The following is a 21225-nucleotide window of genomic DNA, read 5'->3' as shown; positions in this document are numbered from 1 at the left end:
CCGCCACCACGCCCGGCTATTTTTTTAAAAATATTTTTAGTAGAGACGGGGTTTCACTGTTTAGCCAGAATGGTCTCAATCTCCTGACCTTGTGATCTGTCCGCCTCGGCCTCCCAAAGTGCTGGGATTACAGGCGTGAGCCACTGCTCCTGGCCTTGCCCACTTTTTAATGAGGCGATTTGGTTTTTGGATGTTGAATTGTTCAAGTGCCTTATAGACTCTGGGTTTAGACCCTTGTCAGATGCATAGTTCGTGACTATTTTCTCCCATTCTGTCTGTTGTCTGTTTACTTTGTCAATAATTTCTTTTGCCCTGCAGAAGTTCTTTACTTTAATTAAGTCTGGTTTTAGACTCTTGTCAGATGCATAGTTTGTGAATATTTTCTCCCATTCTGTCAGTTGTCTGTTTACTCTGTTGATAGTTTCTTTTGCTGTGTAGAAGCTCTTTAGTTTAATTAAGTCACACATATCGATTTTTGTTTTTTGTTGCAATTGCTTTTGAAGAGTTAGTCATAAATTCTTTCCCAAGGCTGATATCCAGAATGGTGTTCCCTAGGTTTTCTTTTTTGTTTTTTTGTTTTGGATTCTTATAGTTTGAGGTTTAACATTTAAATCTTTAATCCATCTTGAGTTAATTTTTGTAGATAGTGACAGGTTGGGTTCCAATTCCATTCTTCTGCATATGGCTAGCATGCTATCCCAGCATCATTTATGGAATAGGGAGCCCTTTCAGGATAGGGAGAATTTAAGTTCACTCTTCATCTGCATAGAGTTCTAACAATGAGGCAGCCATGATACACTTCTCCTGTGTTTTTATACATCAGCCTATTGACTTTAATACAGTTACATGTAAGCTTGGTAAGCTTGGTTTATATCTGTTTAATTGGTTATATCTGTTTAATCGAAAAATACAGATATTTATTTATTTATTTATTTATTTAGACAGGGTCTCACCCTGTCACCCAGGCTGGAGTGCAGTGGCCCGATTTGGCTCACGGCAACTTCCACCTCCTGGGTTCAAGCAATTCTTGTGTCTCAGCCTCCTGAGTAGCTTGGATTACAGACATACACCACTACATACAGCTAATTTTTGTATTTTTAGTACAGACGGGGTTTTGACATGTTGGCCAGGCTGATCTCAAACTCCTGGCCTCAAGTGATCTGCCCACCTTGGCCTCCCAAAGTACTGTGATCACTTTACCACCAGGCCTGGCCCAGATATTGACATTTTGTTTGTTTAATTCAGCTTTACTCAGTTATTAGTTACATATAGAAAAATTCACCCTTTTTGTTCATACAGAAACTTTAATGCCACCTGTTTCACAAAAATCAAGATGAACATAAAAATCACTCTCTGTGCTATACCTTCCCAAAGACTTCCTCTCTAGAGGTGTTTTTCATCTGAGGGGGACATTAGAATTACCTGCTCTATGTTACTAATAAATCACTAATATTGTTCCAAAATGATCTGTTTCATGTCTCTTTCCGCTCTGGACTGTATGCTTTTCTAGGACACCCGTGGATGGGTATATTGCCTGACACACTGCTTGCTTAATATATACTTGTCAAAATGAACTTTGCACTCTTTTAGAAAAGTACTTTTTTTTAACCAGTATTATTCAATGACAGTACTAATAAAACAAACTGAAAATCTCCCAACTGGAAGAAAACAAATCTGTAGATTTATTTTTAACTAAAATAAAGAATATGATTAGAATCCTGGGTTTACTAACGTGTTTCCCTGATCTGTAGTAATTTCCCTCAGTGTGTACAGGGACATTGCCCTGAACTCATCCAAAGGGAAGGATCAAATGATTGTGCTTTTCATATCAAACGCCCCTAGAGATCAGTTGACACTTCAGTGCTATGCTATGAGGTTATCTGCCTCTTGTCTTTTTTTTTTTTTTCCAGCTGGGAGAAAAGGGGCAGTAATGAGTGTGGTCTGCTACTTCTGAAAACTCATCCTCTCACCTGGCATCAAGAAACCTGCCTTGCTTCCTTTGAGCAAGAAGCCCCCTGAGGCTCTTTGTAAAGTGCTACGGGGTAACCCTAACTCTTAGAAGTCGATCTCTCTATTAAGCACCCCAGGGAATGAATTAGAGACTCAACTAGAAGGGACGGAACTCCTTTCTTTAAAATCTTGAAATCCCTACATGAGACAAAGAAAGTTACTTTCTGTGTAGCCCTTCACATTCTAAGTTTATCCCCTGTAACAACCAAAAGACTTGTGGACTCATACTGTTTATACATAAATAAAAGGTAATCTACAAAGTAAATACTATTTCGTTTCTATAATCTTCCTAATTTGAGATTATCCTAGTTTAATAAAAAGTTGTAGAGAGCACATTTATAAACAAAATTTAATTTTAAAAATTACGTCTTAGCTTAGTTTTGTAAAATTAATAATAATAGCTAATATTCAGAAAGTGCTTATTATGTGCCAGGCAATATGCTATAAGCTTTACTCATATTAACTCACTTAATCTTAACTGTCATCTTATGAAGTGAATAATAACAGTTATCTCCATTTTGCAGCTGAAGAAATTGAAACACAGAGAGGGTAAGGAAACTTCCAAGGTCACACAGCTAGGATGTGGCGCAGATTCAAACCCTTTCAGCTTGGCTCCCGAGGCAGTGCTATTAACCACTTTCCTGTGCTGCCTCTGGAAACCAAAGGTAAACTTCTGGACTGACATGAGAATGAAGAGAATACATAATATATTCATTTCAAACTAAACTGCAAAGCTGGGGATAATCAAAGCCAGGATGTACATACGCGTCTGAATAACAGTGTTCCTCTGGGAGCTACCTGCAGGACTCCCAAATAAAAACAGTTACCCTGCCACTGAAAACTAACCTCTTCCTTTCCTGGAGCAAATGTATTACAGATCTAAAGTTTCTAAACCAGAAAATTTTATGGGAAGAAATTATGCAATGGAGCGAAAATACATGAGTTTTATATTATTCTTTATTGAGGCTACATTTCCAAGGCAATAAAAACTGTTGGCAGTATAATTCTGAAATAACTAAAAGTAAAAATATCCCCCACCCAAAATGTAAATCAAGGCTTTCTAAACCTTGGGTTTAGAAAATTCGACGAAATTCAAGCTTCCAGTCCACACTGTAATTGATGTGGTGATTTTGGTCTCCAGTCTTCAGCTTTTTTCTTCATTTCAGTCTACTCTGCATGCTTTAGTCTTCATAATATATCATACCTTTCCCTTTATAGGTGAAAATATGTTGTTTTTTTGACGATACATAAAATATATCTAGTGGCTGGTAAAATATTTCAAATCGCCTAGGAGATATAAACTAACTTGAATGAGTTCTTGAATTCATTGGAAAGCAGAAGTTCTATGGTCCTTTAGGTTTCTCTAATTGCTTCTTCTTGTTTTCTTTTCATGCTATAACACCAGTAGGAGAAAAAAATCAATCACAAGGGTCACCCTCAAAACGCAATTACTGTAATTAGTAATAACTAGAAGATGAAAACATGTTCCGTGTTCCACTCTCCTAGATTTAGATAAAAAAGAGAAAGTTTAGGCAAAGTTTTTGTTGTTGTTGTTTTGTTTTGGTTGCTTTTTTTTCAGCAGTAACAAAAAACAAAAACAAAAAACATTCCATTTAACAATAAGGTTGTGGGGGGCTGGGAAGTCACACACAATTTGACTTTGCCAATGATACATTCAAGATCAGCAATATCTAAATTATTTGCCACTGATTAATTTCCAAAGCTTGGGCTATTCTCATTTCAGGTGAAAGAAGAAAGAAAACAATGGCATGTAGAACCACAGCCTCATAAATAATAATGTTTGTAGTTTTCTCTCCTAAAAATAAGATTGATCCAAAGCTGATCTGGGTATCAGAAGGAAGCCCGTAGCTAGTTTGGTTCAATATCATTTGTCCTATATCTTTTTTGTTTGTTTCTTTGTTTGTTTTTTTGAGGCAGGGTCTCAGTCTGTCGCCCAGGCTGGAGTGCAGTGGTGCAATCGCGGCTCACTGTAACCTAGACCCCTAGGCTCAAGCGATCCTCCCACCTCAGGCTCCCAAGTAGCTGGGACTACAAGTGCATGCCACCATGCCTGGCTAATTTTTGTATTTTTCGTAGAGACAGGGGTCTCACAATGTTGCCCAGGCTGGTCTTGAACTCCTGAGCTAAAGTGATCCGCCTGCCTCAGCCTCCCAAAGTGCTGGGATAACAGACATGAGTCACTGCACCTGGCCTGCCCTATTTCTTTATTATACTGTGTCACTTTAAAGCTTTTCTAAAAGCAATTGAGAAAGTTTCAATGACAATTAAAAACTACTAGTAAATTCTCTTTAATCTATGTGAAAATTTTTAGTTTCTCTCTTGAATGGTCTGACAGTATGTACATGTGGCCCTTCTAGAGTCTGATGAAATCAAAATAGTGACATCCCTTAATCAGCCCATCAAGTGGAGATTTTGGAATCAAACAGAAACAGATACAGGCTTCTCTTTTTCCACTCCTTCTTCAGTGATGGCTATGTCTGGGTGAGGTAAAAGGACGCTATTCTGTATTTATATGATTTTTAATCGACAAACCATAATTGTATCACACTATGATTAGTATGTATATATATAGAAAGTGGAGAGATCAAGCTAATTAACATATCTATCATCTCATTACTTTACATTTTTTATGGTGAGACACTTGAAATGTACGCTGTTAGAAAGGCAACTGAAAAAGTTGAAAAAGGTCAAAACTAACAGATAACTGAGCCAATGTAGGTTTTTTTGTTGTTTTCTTTTTGAGACAGAGTCTTGCTTTAACGCCCAGGCTGGCATGCAGTGGTGCAATCTCCGCCTCCCAGGATCAAGCAATTTTTCTGCCTCAGCCTCCCGAGTAGCTGGGATTACAGGCGCATGCCACCACACCCGGCTAATTTTTGTATTTTTAGTAGAGATGGGGTTTCACCATGCTGGTCAGGCTGATCTGAAACTCCTGACTTCAAACGATCCACCTACTTTGGCCTCCCAAAATGCTGGGATTACAGGCGTGAACCACCGCGCCCTGCCGCCAATGTAGTTTTAAGATGTAATTAATTCCCGTCACGGCTCCCATTACTTCTTTATTATGTTCTGCACGTATGCATGTCTGTGGATGGTTTTCAAGAAATCAGAGAAAGTTCTCCAAAACAAGCCTGCCCTCCTAGCAGAAGCACATCTCTGAGGGAACATCAGGCAAGAGTGCAGATGGTTTATAGATGAGTAGATGGTAAGCCACCTGCCATGTGAGGGCTGGGCTCTCGCTGAGCCAACCCACAAACACAAGGGGTCAGTCTTCTGAAATCAGATGGGTCAAGTATCAGATTCACTTAGGTCTGAATTAGCAACTTCAGATAATGGCTAAGTTTGCATCTTGCTTCATATGTTGTCAGATCCTAAGAGGCACTATGTCTGTGCAAGGAAGACCTAGACAGGTGAGGGACTCATAGATTTCAAAGGATATAATTCAGTAAGACTCTACTACGTGAAACAAAATGAGACAGAAGAGAAGGAATGGGCAAGGAAAGGAAGAGAAGAGAAGGAAAGAAAAGAAAAATAAAATTTTCTTAGGTTATTTGTGAGCATTTGAAGCATGAATAAAATGCAATTTTTGACTTTATACAGCTATGCACATGATGAGAGAAAGAAGCAATATGAAAAATTACTATCACATACAAATGAAAAATCTTTCAAATTATCCATTTACATTTCACCCAGGCTATGCAGCATCTCATATTAGAGGTACAATGCTCATGCATAAAGATCTCCCTGAGGCCACATTCCAGAATTTTCCTTTCCTCCTCCAGTGACTAGCCTGAAAAACACTGCTGACACTCATTAAAATGACAACAAAGAAGGTTTTTTTCCCCTTCATGAATAAAACACTTACCTAGAGTTAATTTTTGTGATTTATAGCAAGGGAGGTCCATGCCAGCCGCAGAATTCAGGGCTGTCTGCAAATGTATTTATGATCTGTTTTAAAGTCAGTAACTTTCAGGATTTCACTGTGGTTGCCTACATCTTATGTACTGTTTTCATGGAGGCAGTAAAGTAGGAGGATGCAGGATTGATGAAATTCATTCTCAAGGCTGGGCACCCTGGCTCATGCCCATAATCCCAGCACTTTTGAAGGCCGAGGTGGGTGGACCACTTGAGGTCATGAGTTCAAGACCAGCCCGGGCAACATGGTGAATGACCATCTCTACTAAAAGTACAAAAACTTAGCCAGGCATGGTGGCATGCGCCTGTAGTCTCAGCTACTAGGGAGGCTGAGGTGGGAGAATCACCTGAGCCCAGGACGTCAAGGCTGCAGTGGGTCGAGATCACGCCACTGTACTCCAGCCTGGGACACTGGAGGGAGATACTGTCTCAAAAAGAAAAAAAAAAAAAAGGAAATTTCATCTCTCAGCTAAAAAAGAATAAGGAGATTTCAGAATATATATATTAATCCATTTTGCCCCCAAAATCATCTGAATTTTGTAAATTCTCAATTTTATATTTTAGTTTTAAAATTAAATTTCTCAATAAAATCATGATAAAAGAATGATAAACTTATGTTTGCATGAAAATTAAATGGATATAACTTTGCCAATATAATCTAATGCTTTTGGCAACATTTTTGCTTTCATATAATCAGAACATAGTGAAAGCATTTATCTAGAAACATTTGACAGGAAAGTTCAAGCAAATTGGGGCATTTCTAGCAGCTTTGAGGCAAGCAGGGTACTCTGCTCTTAAGGCAATGCTAACCCTAATCATGCAGAAGAGGTAATAGTATTCACTAAAGGAATTCGACCATTTAGACTGGGCTTCTGCAATAATTCATAAAGTAAAACAAAAAAGTAGCTTTTAACACACTTTAGAGCTATGATTATGCATGGCTTGACAGATGTTTGCTGAGTGAATATTATTTTATTCTTTCCAATGGTATTTCATCAGTGCCATCAATGGTAGAATTCACCATTATTTTATGTGCCCTTAACGAAAAATAAAATGCTGCTAATTAAACTACAATGCATCTAATTTTAGTGATGTGGGGAAAAAAAGTATCTTAGAATCAATGTAACATAGTAAGACTGAGGCCTACTTACTTCCAAATTCTGGGCTGTGATGCTTCTACATAAGAATTTATCGGTTGGTGACAAAGAGTACTAATGACCTGCAGCAAATCACACTATAGGACTCTCATTTCCTGACTCTGACATTTTTATTCAGGTTAAGCCAGGTTAAGTAATTCCAGAATATGTTATATGTTGTTGATAGAGCAACTCATATCCTTCTTAGCCTCACTGGAGAGCCTCCCAACGCTCTTACTCCAGTTTCTGAGCCCTGGTTCCCTTGCCCTATCACAATCCCTCCAGTGTATGTAGCCATGCATACACTTCTCACACGTACACAGTGCTCAAGACAACTTCCTTTTGACACACAGACAGTTCAGATCATAAACATCTCTGGAGTGATTAGCACTCCTTACACCTCAACACAAAGGGTGGGTGAGTAAGTACGTGCTTGGTTGAAGGCAGGGTATGTTCTACTCCAAGCTCCATTTTCCTGTCCTGTCTCATTCAGCTTCTAACACATGTGAACCTGCTTCTTAAAAGGCCTTTTTTGTGGCTTCTGTGATCTCATGTTCTCCTGGTTCTCCAGCTATCTCACAATCATCATTGCTGATGTATTTAACACTGTTTTTTTTTTTTTTTTAAATCTTTAATTCCTTTTTTTTTTTCTTTAGACAAGGTCTCACTTTGTCGCCCAGGCTGGAGTGTAGTGGTGCAATCTTGGTTCACTGCAACCTCTGCCTCCCAGGTTCAAGTGATTCTCCTGCCTCAGCCTCCCGAGTCACTGGGATCACAAGGTGTGTGCTACCATGCCCAGCTAATTTTTGTATTTTTAGTAGAGACAGGATTTTGCCATGTTGGCCAGGCTGGTCTTGAACTCCTGAGTGAGAACCTCAGCCATATTCAGGAGTTAGAGGTGCCCAGTTCCTCTAAAAGTAGACGTGTAAGAAGAAGCCCCAAATAGAGGCTTGGTTGAAAGGTTTTTTGTTGTTGTTTGTTTTGTTTCTTAAATGTAGGGTCTCACTCTATCGCCCAGGCTGGAGTGCAGTGGCATGATCTTGGCTCACTGCAACCTCTACTGCTTGGGTTTAAGCGATCCTCCCGCTTCAGCCTCCCTGGTAACTGGGACTGCAGGTATGCACCACCACGCCCAGCTATTTTTTGTATTTTTAGTAGAGATTTGGTTTTGCCATGTTGGCCAGGCTGGTCTCAAACTCCTAAGCCCAAGTGATGTGCCCACCCTGGCCTCCCAAAGTGTTGGGATCACAGACATGAGCCATTATGCCCAGCCTGGTTGAAAGTTTTCATAGGAGTAGTTAGGACCTACAGCTCCTTCTCCAGCTTTTGAAATTAGGCATAACCCTTCTCCATTCTATCAGCAGAGATGAAATTTACTTATAAAGAGGTTGAGCTAGAGAGGCTCTGAACTTGGTGATGTAGGAAAATGAGATTGAGTTGACATATGAAACACAAGGAGTTTGCATGAAAATCTACTTGGTAAAGGTGAGATCCCTGCCATCCTTCTTCTCCTACTCAACTCCTAGAACAGAGGCAACCAGCATAATACTTCTCGGGTAGGATATTAGAGGAGTTATCTCTCAGGAAATTAACCAGAGACACATAAAGCTCTCCCCTAAAGAAGCATTAGCCCCCAACTGGGCTACTGTGAAACAGATGGTCAACAAGGCCCACCTGTGCACAGAGAGCATTTTAGTGCCTCAATCTTAAATATGAACAGATAGTCAAAGATTATCAATTAAGGGACATTTCTGACATGAATTACAGAGCCCCAAAGCAAAGAAAGAGGAAAAAAAGGGAATCTGAAAGCAAAAGAAACAATGCAATTGTTTATTAAAATTAAAATTAAAATGTCATAATTTTCATAGATAAAAGAAAAATATTATACTCATTAAATAGGAACAGGAATCAATAAAAGGGAACTTTAAGAGAATTAGAAAATGTTCTTGGAAATTTTATAAAAGTGAAATGAAAGACAAAGTTGAAAATATCTATCAAATTTGAGGGAATCTGCCAGAAGAATTTAACAAAAAGATGAAAAATGGTGAGAAAAAGGTTCAACATCCAAGTAATAGATATTCTAGAGAGAAAGAAAAGCGAGAATGCTGGTGAAGAAATCATCAAAGAAATAATACAGGAAACTCTCCAAGAGCTGAAGACCTACAGGGTACCCAGCTCCTTGAATAACAAAAGATCCTCACTGAAGCACATTATGATGAAATTTCACAACACAGAAGTTTCCAGAGGGGGAAGAAAAACAAACAGTTCACATAGAAAGCACCAAGTCTTCAGGAGCATTCAATTTGTCAACAGGAACACAGAAGCAAAAAGAAAGATTCCAAGAAAAAATTCTTTCTAATCTAGATTTCTACACTGAGCCAAAATATTCAGCATGAGGAGAAAATGAAGACAATTTCAGATATACAAGACCTTCTATGTATCTTTCAAGTATGTCTTTTCTGGAAGTTTCTGAAGAAAGCATTCCACCAAAATGAAGATGGAGAATGAGAAAGACATTGGACCCAGGAATCAGAAAATCCCATATTGGAGAAAAGTGAAAGGATTTCTTAGAATGATGGTGAATGTAAGGCCCTTAACAACAATCTAACCAGTTCAGAGTGCATTAGAGCTTAAGGAAAGAGGTCTTTATAAAAAAACTGGAACTGACAGATTATTTGACATGTATGAATGTATGCAGAAAATATTCACAACTCTGTTGGTTTGGGGATAAATTTGGGATATGCATTAACAGATAACAAGAACATTAATAGAAAATAAGATTAATAGGCTGGGCTTGATAGCTCACACCTGTAATCCCAGCAGTTTGGGAGGCCGAGGCAGGTGGATCGTTTGAGCCCAGGAGTTCAAGACTAGATTGGGCAACGTGGCGAAACCCTGTCTCTACTAAAAATACAAAAATTAGCTGGGCATGGTGGCATGCACCTGTAATCCCAGCTACTCAGGAGGCTGAGGCAGGAGAATTGTTTGAACTTAGGTGACAGAAGTTGCAGTAAGCCAAGATCACGCCACTGCACCCCAGCGTGGGCAACAAAACAAGACTGTCTCAAAAAAAAAAAAAAAAAAAAAAGGCTGGGTGTGGTGGCTCATGCCTGTAATCCTAGCACTCGGTACTAATTCTTGAGAAAACAGAAAGTTGTGCAAAAAAAAAGCTATAAATAAAATTTACATTGTTAAAATAAACACTGAATATTTAATCAAAAATAGTGATATTGGGAGAATTGAGAAAGGAGAAACGTGTATAAGAGAGCAGGATTAGATATGAAAGTTAAATTTTCACTTCTGTAGTGGAAAATCAATAGATCTGATACTTTTAATACACTGAGAAACAGCAGTATAAACAGTCAAAATAATTAAAATGGCATTCCTGAGAAACACAAATCTGGAGTAGAGATGGATTAGGGAATGAGTTTTTCCATTAAACGTCTTGTAGCAATACAATGTTTTAAATGATGTGTAAGTGCTCCTTTGATATACACAAAAACTTACATTTTAGGAAGATTCCATGGGGCTGTGATTTCAGCCCAGATGGAGGCACCAGTCACCTCTTGAGATCCAGTGCCATTAAACCCTGACTTAAAGCACACTTAAAAAAAAAGAAGAAGAAGAAGAAACTAAGGCTTGAGGAACCAGAGCATTGCCTGCAACAAGTAGAGGAATTCCCAAAACCTAAACCACTTCTAGCACAGTATCCATCAGGCCACACATTACAGATTATGTATTGGTTTTGACATTAGATGAAGATGTGTGGGAAATATTTAATAGGAATGTGGAAGAGCTTGAGTAAACAAATGTTGACATGGTTCAACATGATGTATGCTCATTAGCTAACTGATTGTCCAAATCATTTGATGTGGTATTATGAATCCTTCGTTTAGGACCAAAAATAATTAAGGGACAGATATGGCTTTTCTGAACACTGCATTGGAAATGGCAAGAATATTTTTATACACAAATCCTCAGCTAGAGCATATATTCAAAAGAAAGCTGCAGGATGAAAAATCAGAAGAGATATTGTTGCAGAACTGTGATGTGTTAGCATCATACAAATTTCATACAAAGAATCCAGTGGACATTGAAGTGGACCTAATTTGTTGTTAATGTTTTTTAAAAAACCTTCAAAGACAAAAGTAGCTTAAAACTTAAATTAAGTAAAAAAAATGTATTTACTAAAAAAAAAATGCCACAAATTATAGATTTTTTTTCCAGGGGTATATTTTTGAAAAGTCATTTTCTTTTAGAGATACTTACTGAAGGTCGGGTGCGGTGGCTCAAGCCTGTAATCCCAGCACTTTGGGAGGCTGAGACGGGCAGATCACGAGGTCAGGAGATCGAGACCATCCTGGCTAACATGGTGAAACCCCCGTCTCTACTAAAAAATACAAAAAACTAGCCGGGCAAGGTGGCAGGTGCCTGTAGTCCCAGCTACTTGGGAGGCTGAGGCAGGAGAATGGCGTAAACCCGGGAGGCGGAGCTTGCAGTGAGCTGAGATCCGGCCACTGCACTCCAGCCTGGGTGACAGAGCAAGACTCTGTCTCAAAAAAAAAAAAAAAAAAAAAAAGAGATATTTACTGAAGTATTTATAAATGAAATCATATGGTATCTGGGATTTGCTGCAAAATAATATGGATGGATACAGAGTAGGGTTAGAGATCAAATAGCATTGGTCATGATTTGATGATTTTTAATTACTGGGATTCATACTATCCTATGTACTTCTGGATGTATATGAAATTTTTAAAAAAAGGTATCAAAAAAAGGTGCCATCCACATAATTGAGAATCATCACAGGTATGCTAGGTATTTTTTTACAGCCAAGCAAGGCTATAATAATTAGCACCTGAATTGGTTTATAACAGAAGTTAGAGGTAAATCCATTACTCTTTAACAGTTTTGGAACACTATGAAACAACAATGAAAAGGACTTTGGTATCTAACCCATATCATTTCCACAACTGACTTTAGTTCTCTTAGGGTCTCTTTGAATCCTCTAGTCTGGAGAGTCCCCAGTATGCTGTTAGGATATAGTCTTTTTTTTTTCGGAGACAGGTCTCGCTCTGTCACCCAGGCTGGAGTGCAAGAGCACAATCTCAGTTCATTGCAACCTCTGCCTCCTAGGTTCAAGTGATTCTCTCACCTCAGCCTCCGGAGTAGCTTGGATTACAAGCACATGCCACCATACCAGGCTAATTTTTGTATTTTTAGTAGAGATCGGGTTTCACCATGTTGGCCAGGCAGGTCTTAAACTCCTGGCCTCAAGTGATCCACCCGCCTCAGCCTTCCAAAGTGCGGGGATTACAGGTATGAGCCACCGCGGCTGGCAGAAGCATTTTTAAAATAATTATTTATTGAGCTTTTTCCTTAAAGGCACAAAATATAATAGTATATGTCAATGACATCTTAGATTCAGTAAAATATGGTAGACAAGTTGAGCAGAAAAAAGTAACAATTAAAACATGGCACACTCTAACAATGCTTCCTAATTTCATAAATGTTAAAATGAAGGAAAAAAATTTTCTCTTGGAATGGATGAAATGCAGTATTTATTTTCCTGAAAAGTATCCTTACTTATCCCAACACTTCCTCTCTGTACTAAATCAATTTTTAAAATTAGCATAGCCATGGAATTACATCTACCCTCCCTCTAAGTTTGCCAGTAGTATCCCCACCTCCTCCTACTTGTCCTCATAGCACTAGTTCGAAAATACCAGCTTTGTATGTCTTTCCTTCTGGCCAATGCCAAGCAAGATGCCTTATGCCATAAATACTCAGAGAATGAAAAAGTATTTCCTTTTGTGCCTTTCACGGTGCTGTGTGCTCAACAGGTCCCATGTAAACATGGACTCGCACCCTGTTTATCACTGCAAGAAACGAATCTAGCTCTGCCAACTGAAGCAGAAACGGAATTTGTTCTGAAGGCAACTCACAGAATCTCCAGGTGGGCTACAGAACTGGGTATGGAGGCTATGTAGCAAAAAATAACACTTAAAATGCTGACACAGAACTGGCTTAGTAAAGACACCTCTACTGTCACCACCAGGCACAGACTGGCGTGGCCCCACCGACCCTCCAGCACTGGTCAAGGGGCACTGCCAACTGGAAAATCTGCCACTGGGGCAGAGTTTGGATCACGGGCCCAGGCCCAGATGCAAGGAGGTTTGGGGAAAGGAAGCATCTGGCACTTTCAGCTCCTAGACGGGGAGTGGGCTCTGCCTCATCATGCAAAAGAGCCCCTGTGATAGTGAATTCTGTGTGTCTACTTGACTGGTTAAAGACTGCCGAGATTAAACATTATTTCTGGGCGCACCTATGAAGGTGTTTCTGAATGAGATAAGCATGTGAATTGGTGGCCTCAGTAAGTCATTTCCCCTTCCCAGTGTGGGTGGGTGCTGTCAATCCATCGAGGGCCTGAATAGAACAAAAAGGCAGAAGAAAGAAGAATTCACCCTCTTTTGCCTCCTGCTTGCCTGCTAAGCTGGGGCATTAGTCTTTTCTTTCCCTTGGACTGGAATTACACCACCAGCTTTCCTGGGTCTCTAGTTTGCAGACAGCAGATTGCAGGACTTCTCAGCCTCCATAGTCAAGTAGGCCAATTCCTCATAATAAGTCTCTTAATATAAATATATCTCCTTTTCTCTGGAGAGCCTTCACTAATACAACCCTCGACATGGCCAAGAGATTCAGATGGCGTTGTTGAAAAAGAATGACAGTTGTCCACTGTATGCTATAAACAAATACTTTCAAAAGTCAAAACACAATGCAGAGTAATGAGAGTACACATAGAGTACACTCAGAACAAACACATGTACATCTTCCATCATTGTCTAATTTGATTAGGTGTGCTGTGCAATTTTATTTTAGGACTTGGACACAAGCCTTTTTATGGCTACTCGAAATACATATCATTTTGAACTAGAATTTCAAATATGATCTTAGATAATTAAAGAATACCTGGAAACAGGCTGTTTAATTTAACCTAGTGCTAGTTACAGAGCAGATGCACCTATTTTTAGTTAGATTGATTAATTACCTAGGGAATAATTAACACATGGAAAAGAATAAGATCATATATTCATTATAAGTCAAAGCAATGATGTACAACAGTTATCTATCACATACATGCTGCTAAGTTGAATTAGACATTGACAGATTCGTGGATAAGTGCCTGGGAGCTCAATTTAAACTGCAGGATAAGATTTAGGAGGTGTTTTTAAGGTCATCAGAATCAACGCCCTATCCAATAAAAGCATTTCTCTCTCTGATAGGTGGCCCAAAATGCATCACTTTCAGTACAGTATGTTATACTTTCTGTTTCTGACCTTCTTAGATCTGGGCTCTATTTATCTGTGAATCCAACCAAAGTATAGCATTAATTTCTTCTGTACTGTTTGCTAATGCTCAAATGAACTAAAACTGTTTTTTGAAAACCAAACTGTTGGTAAACTAGGACTTCTACACTATGTTCTTAGCAAGTGATTTTAGAATCTACATGAACTTCACATCCATCCTTTTAAAATATAATCTTAGTTCCACTGCTTGTTCTGGGCTAAGAGATTTCAAATTTAATCCTGATTGTCATTCAAATTCTCTATTGCTTTGAGCTTTGCATTATGATCTATGTACATCTGAGTCCTTGAGAACATTGTAGAAATGTCACGGTCAAATAAAGACCTGTAAGGTAGACCAACAGAAACCAGCTTCTATGTTGGCTACAGACCTATGAACATTCTTTGCATGTAGCTGATCAACCCAGCCATGACACTACATTTCAGACCTGATTTCTGCCTGTCACCCATAAAGATTACTCAATATTCTAGTTGATAAATGTGTGCTAGAGGGATTGTATGTATATAAAAATTTGATAACTCTGCCTCTATTTTAAATACTCCAGGTTATCTACAGTTTAAAGGAATAGTAGAGGAAATTTTTGGTATGGCACAAAACTCTTTAGCGAAGCAAAAACTATAACTCAACCCATCTGTTTCATAAGTCTTGATTTTAATATATTGGATTCACATAGTGGGCTACATATACATTATCCATGAGACAGAACATGAAAGTCAAAATTCTATGTAAAGTATTTTAATAAAGGCTTTCAAAATTATGACTAATGATGTACATAATAGGCATCTTAATTTAAATAGCCTTGATAAATGTTTACCATTTTAAGAGAATGTACAATTGAACTTCTCAACTAAAAGCAATTATTTAAGTTTTTGCTCATTTAGGTGGATCATAAAGCAAAGGAAATCTGAAATTAATATGTCAGTTTTTATGGAATATGGAACCTTCAGAAAATCTGGCTTCCAAGTTCTGAAGAGTGGAATATTCCTATTCTTTTAAAGGAAAAAGTAAGAAATGTACAGTAAATTCATTCCAAAGATTGATTCACATTTTAAATATTTATAATGCCAAGTGGTAAAGTAAAAAAGATTTAGGGAACAGAGTTTCTGATGTCACTGATGATACCTGTTAAGCCAAAAAACAGCTGTGAGATAAATAAATTATTAGTTTCATTATGAATGAAACCTTCAAAACATATGGTAGCCTTTCACCAACTACCTGCACAAAAATATAGAGAGTTATAACAGCTGAAATGAGCTCTTATAACCAGCATGCTAATTACCCAAGCCCTAATCCCAATAATTAAAATGGAAACATTTAAAAGTTATATAAAGACTTTTGAATCTGCAGTTATTGACTTTCATGAGACTGATTTTTTAAAGAGGCTTAATGAGCTCTCCTTAGGCATTTGCCACAATTATTTTGCTTTGCAACAAAAAAGCAAAAAAATCAAATTGTGAATTATTTTGATGGCATCTGAAATATCACATAGAGTACCCAGACATTGTACAAATCATCTACTTTCATTGAGAATAAATTTATTCATCCCTTGGAACCATAGCAACACTCAGAGTTTATTTTATAGATACTGAGATTAGGGTTGGCACAATACTATTTTTTAAATGCGCATATCTTCCATGTTACAGCATAGAAACTGATATAAAATATGACTTGTTCGTGGTCAGCATAAGTGAGTTGGAAGGTTAAAAGCTCCCAGGATGAAACAACATACTGTCTTCAGAATCTTTAAATTCAGAGTATCCACTGAGGACTTAGAATATAAAATGTAAATTGGGCACACAATTTCAGTTAAGGCTCTCTCTGGGTGATATTCCACATAAACTGTCATTGAGGATTACTGCAGTAAGCCTTTCTTTAATAAGCCATGTTCATGCGAAGTCTTGCTGAAAACAAAACCTATGGTCTAATTGCCTTGAAATTTTAGCAGCATCAACACGTTCTTGATCATATATTTTTTTCTCATATACTATCAGAATTTCAAGGCAGAATGTGTTTGGCAAACATTGCAAAGAGGAACAGTAGAAAAACCTGAAGTAGGACTGTTTTCTGCTCTGTTGAAAAGATAATCATTTGATAAGAAAGACCCTAATGAGCTACTTAGTTATAAGTTTTAGTGTAGGGTAATTTTTATAATTTTAAGACCTTTTTATAAAAGTTGAAGTGGAAATTTAACCACACATATGGACACTCAAACACATGAGGCTCTTCTGAAGGATGGTTCCAAAAAAAAAAAAAAAAACAGATTTGTTGACAGGAGGGCAATCTAGAATGGCATTCTATTATCAGTTGCTGGAGTTTGCAAACTGGAATCTTCAAGAAATGAGTAACTATTCTCTACCTGGACTGCAGTGGTTTGATCATCAACTTTCCTGGAAATTTACCATGTTATTCAATAATGAAAGTAGCTTCTGGGTCTTCAAAGACACACATGTATGTGCTGTGCCAGTTTTTTTGGAATTAACTGCATTTGGAACATTCTGACTAGGTCCTCTGTGGTACTACAAGCATATAGTCAATTCACATAGTGCTATTTCTGTAAAAATGTACACTCTTTCCATCATCAGAATCTAGTTTTTTAAAGATAGCTGGATCAAATCAGAAATGATCTCAATTTAATTTCTTTTCCTACTTGAAGCAACAGATTTGCTAAAACCAAGACATCTGCTTATCTTATTTCAGAAATTTGTGCCAAGAAGCAACTGACTATTGGATCTAGAACTAGAAATACCATTTGACCCAGCCATCCCATTACTGGGTATATACCCAAAGGATTATAAATCATGCTGCTATAAAGACACATGCACACGTATGTTTATTGTGGCACTATTCACAATAGCAAAGACTTGGAACCAACCCAAATGTCCATCAATGACAGACTGGATTAAGAAAATGTGGCACATATACACCATGGAATACTATGCAGCCATAAAAAAGGATGAGTTCATGTCCTTTGTAGGGACATGGATGCAGCTGGAAACCATCATTCTCAGCAAACTATCGCAAGAACAGAAAACCAAACACCACATGTTCTCACTCATAGGTGGGAATTGAACAATGAGAACACTTGGACACAGGAAGGGGAACATCACACACAGGGGCCTGTTGTGAGGTGGGGGGAGGGGAGAGGTATAGCATTAGGAGATATACCTAATGTAAATGACGAGTTAATGGGTGCAGCACACCAACATGGCACATGTATACATATGTAACAAACCTATACGTTGTGCACATGTACACTAGAACTTAAAGTATAATAAAAGAGAGTAAAAAAGAAAAATAAATAAAACATTACAAATTGAAAATAAAAAAAGAAGCAACTGACTATTGATCGGCATCTCAAATGTTATATTTAATTACCTACTTTCATGTAAATGTAATAAGACATTTAAATGATATGTTCCAGTATTGTGTGATGATGACTTTTTACCTGAGACCAGGTTGGTAATAGAATAGTAAACTAGCACTTAGGGTATGAGTCAAGAGCAGATCAATTGCTATTTTAAATGCATTGAGGTCCATTCACCGAAATACCATTTGCCAGTTCCTGCCTTTGTCCCTTTTCAGCTCTCTTTTCCATTCCCACTGGCAACTATTTAAAATCTTTCTTTCAGAATCCCCCTCCCTTCCCTCATTCTCAGCAGGCCACTCTGTCCTCTCACTGAGGCTATCAGATGAAATCCTTCAACTTCCAGCACTACTCTACTATCTATTAACACAGAGATTTTTTTTCCTCATTTTCTCCCAGGATAAGATCTTGCTCTTTTATTCAAGGCCAGTCCTGTCAAAACTGCTAGGCATCTCACTCCCTGACTACAGCTGCCCAGCATAGTTCAGTGCCTCTCCTAGGCTCCTACAGTAGACACGCCCCTCCACCACCACCATAAACACACACTCCTGGCACAACAAGTCCTAGAAATTATGATGCAGATCCCTCCCCCTGCCCCATTTCCCCTTGTCATCTTTGCATCCTTGGCACCTTCCACTAAGTCTAGCAAGCAGAGATACCCAACCAATATGTGTTGAAGTGAAACTGTTCACTTTTAAGCATGAGTTATTTTCAAAAGCTTGAACCAGAACTGAGCTTGTCCCAGATTGTCTGCAAAGAGCATATGATTTCTGCTCCACTTTATTTTTTCAACCCATAAATGACCCAAAAAGGAGGAATGAAACATTTCCAGTAACTAGGGTTGCCAGAAAAATACAGGCTGCCCAGTCAAAACTGAATTTGGGATAAACAACTAATAATATTTTGTAGTATAAGTACGTACCAAATATTACATGGGACATAGGTAAAAACAATAATTCACTGTTTATCTGAAATTCAAATTTAACTGGGCAGCCCACATTTGTATGTGCTAAATCTGGACACCCTAACAGTGATTTGTTAAAAATTCTCAGAGGCCTCAGAGAACACTTCCTTTAAAGCACCTGGAGATTTGTATGCAAGCTCCGCAAACTTCTCAATCATCCAGATTTCATATCTGTTAATGCAACTAGGTTTCTTTCTGAACCTCTCAGTAACATGCTTTAAGAAATGCTGCTTGATTTATTATATGACATTTTCACTTATTTTGCCAGTTTCATAGAATTTTTATTCTAATGCAATTTATCGAAGATTTTACAAAGAATACTGTAATTTTGCTTAAGATCTCTTGGAAAGCTAACATTTATAGAGTTATTATCACGCCTCAGTTAAGTCCTGGCTGCAAGTATTAATTTTTGAAATTTTCATATTTTCAATTAAATCAGCAGAACGCAAAAAGAGAAATAAATAAATCTTTGATTTGGAGATTTCTTTTCTTCATTTATCAAGCACAGCAATACATAGTGTCCTCACTAACAGGCTTGCAGAAGCAGCCTGGCAGGCGGAGGTGGAGCCTGTGATGTAACTGCAGTAGGTCTTTGTTGGAAAAGCCTTCCTAAATGTAAAACATCTGTAAATTGAAGCACTTCAGCTTCACTGTGTATGGGCTGGCAAGATTAAAGCATTGCTTCTTTTAGCATCCTGCACTGGAAGCTTAAAATTTTGTTCCACAGAGGAATTCCTTATAGGTCCTTATGAAGATTACATATCTATCTCACCAAAGCTGGGAGAAAAGCAGGCTTTTTCTGCAAAAGAGGACCATTTCGAGTACTGATTGCTGTGTGTGCTGGTTTACTGGTAAATGGTGGTGATGCAATGGAAGTTATAACCTGAAGTGTAGGAAAGATGCCCTACAGCCTGTTCCAGTTCTCAACGTTCCCTACATTAATGGGTTCTTCTTTCAGTGTTCTTGACAGTGATGTCTTAGAGAGAAGACATTTATTTCTTCTTCCTATGAAAAAGATTAAGATGAGAGAAACACCTCCCAATGTAGATAGATACAAGAGTGTGCCTTTGGCAAAATACCAACTAAACTGACCTCAGAGAAAACTTCTGGGGGAGGGAATGACTAAGTCTGCTGTAACTACGTGTTGTCATAATATGTTAATGAATTAAGACATTTATCCCAATACACGCATACTACCTGCTTGCCACCATATTGGCACCACCAGTTAAGGACGGTTGTCAGGCTACCGGCACAACACGTATACACTGCAGAGATGCAGAACAATGCCTGGATGCCTGCCCAAAACTGGTCTCTCCAAATGACAGACTCAATTTATAGTACCAATCTACGGCCCACTAGGGGTTAGCAGCATCTTTTTCCTAGTTGGTGAGGGAAAGGGATGAAATAATGTGGAATGCTCAGAGCACTGGTTAGGGCTTCCACCTGCCTGTGCACAGCAGAAAGGCTGAGAAACATATTCATTAAACTTGATCTGAAGCAAGTGAGCCCGTGAGGTCGTTCCTGAAATATTCATAAGGTGTGTTACCGGACTCGCCGCTTAGAGGTTGAGCAGAAACACTGAGTCAGAGCAGTCCGTACCCACTCTTGGGAAAAAAAAAAAAAAAAAAGCACCCACAACAGCTCACCCCACCACCACACTCCGCTGCTCTGCTTTTAACAGCCCCGTCAGCAGTCAGCTGTCACTCTCCACTCGGCTGTCCAATTCTACCTGCCCAGGAAAGAGATGCTCTAATACTGAAGTGCGGAGTTTCCCAGCAGTTGGAAGAGGCGCAGCGCAACAGCCCAGCCGACCGCTCCTCCCGTCTCTCTGCCAGGAGGACCCCACAGTCCGGCGGCCCCGCAGCCCGGCTGCCTTTCTCCTTCCTGGAGACCGAAGCCCACAGGGCAAGGGGTCCCCAGGGACCCAGACCAGCCCCTCGCCCCAGCCAGCCCGCCCTTGTCCCGCCTTCCATTTTGGCTCTGCCTGGGATCCCTTCCCCGAGCCCTCGGCGTTAGGTCGCTAGGCGACCTACGCCCGGGCCGAGATGCAAACAGCCTCTCGCGCCGACCTGCAGTCTCTCGGGTGTTAATTGGGAGGACAGGATAGGAGGGGAAATCACTGTCCTGGGTGACCCCGGAGCCCCTGCACCGAGGCAGAGTGTACTTTCATTCACGTTCCCTCTCTGCCCCCGATGCTTAGCATTTCTGCTGCGTCCCAGGCACCGCGCAGCTTGCGTGATGCCTCGCGTCCCCGCCGCACCCCTCTCCTCCCCAAGGGCATTCGCCCCTTGTCCCTAGGCTCCTCTGGGGTCGCCAGTCACCTGGACTCTGGCGGGGGCAGGCTCAGCAGCTCCCGTCGCGCGGCGGCGTGGTCTTCATCTCTGCCTTCCCCAGGCGCTCCGGCTACGCGCTCCGCGGCGGCTATCGACGCGCTCGGTCCCGGGCGCCGA

The 21225-nt window shown here is 39.4% G+C and overlaps 1 protein-coding gene across 1 annotated transcript in view; it reads right to left on the bottom strand.

The window, feature by feature from the left end:
• The window catches only part of ELMOD1 (ELMO/CED-12 domain containing 1), a 74706-nt gene extending 53481 nt beyond the window's left edge, over positions 1-21225 (bottom strand). Inside the window, exon 1 of the mRNA XM_011926662.1 lies at positions 21097-21225. The gene's annotated coding sequence lies outside the window, so the exon portion shown is untranslated. The remainder of the gene's footprint in view (positions 1-21096) is intronic.

The sequence above is a fragment of the Colobus angolensis genome, unplaced genomic scaffold (assembly GCF_000951035.1).
Source record: "Colobus angolensis palliatus isolate OR3802 unplaced genomic scaffold, Cang.pa_1.0 Scaffold7, whole genome shotgun sequence".
Classification (NCBI taxonomy): Eukaryota; Metazoa; Chordata; class Mammalia; order Primates; family Cercopithecidae; genus Colobus; species Colobus angolensis.
This window is presented reverse-complemented; position numbering and strand designations above follow the sequence as displayed.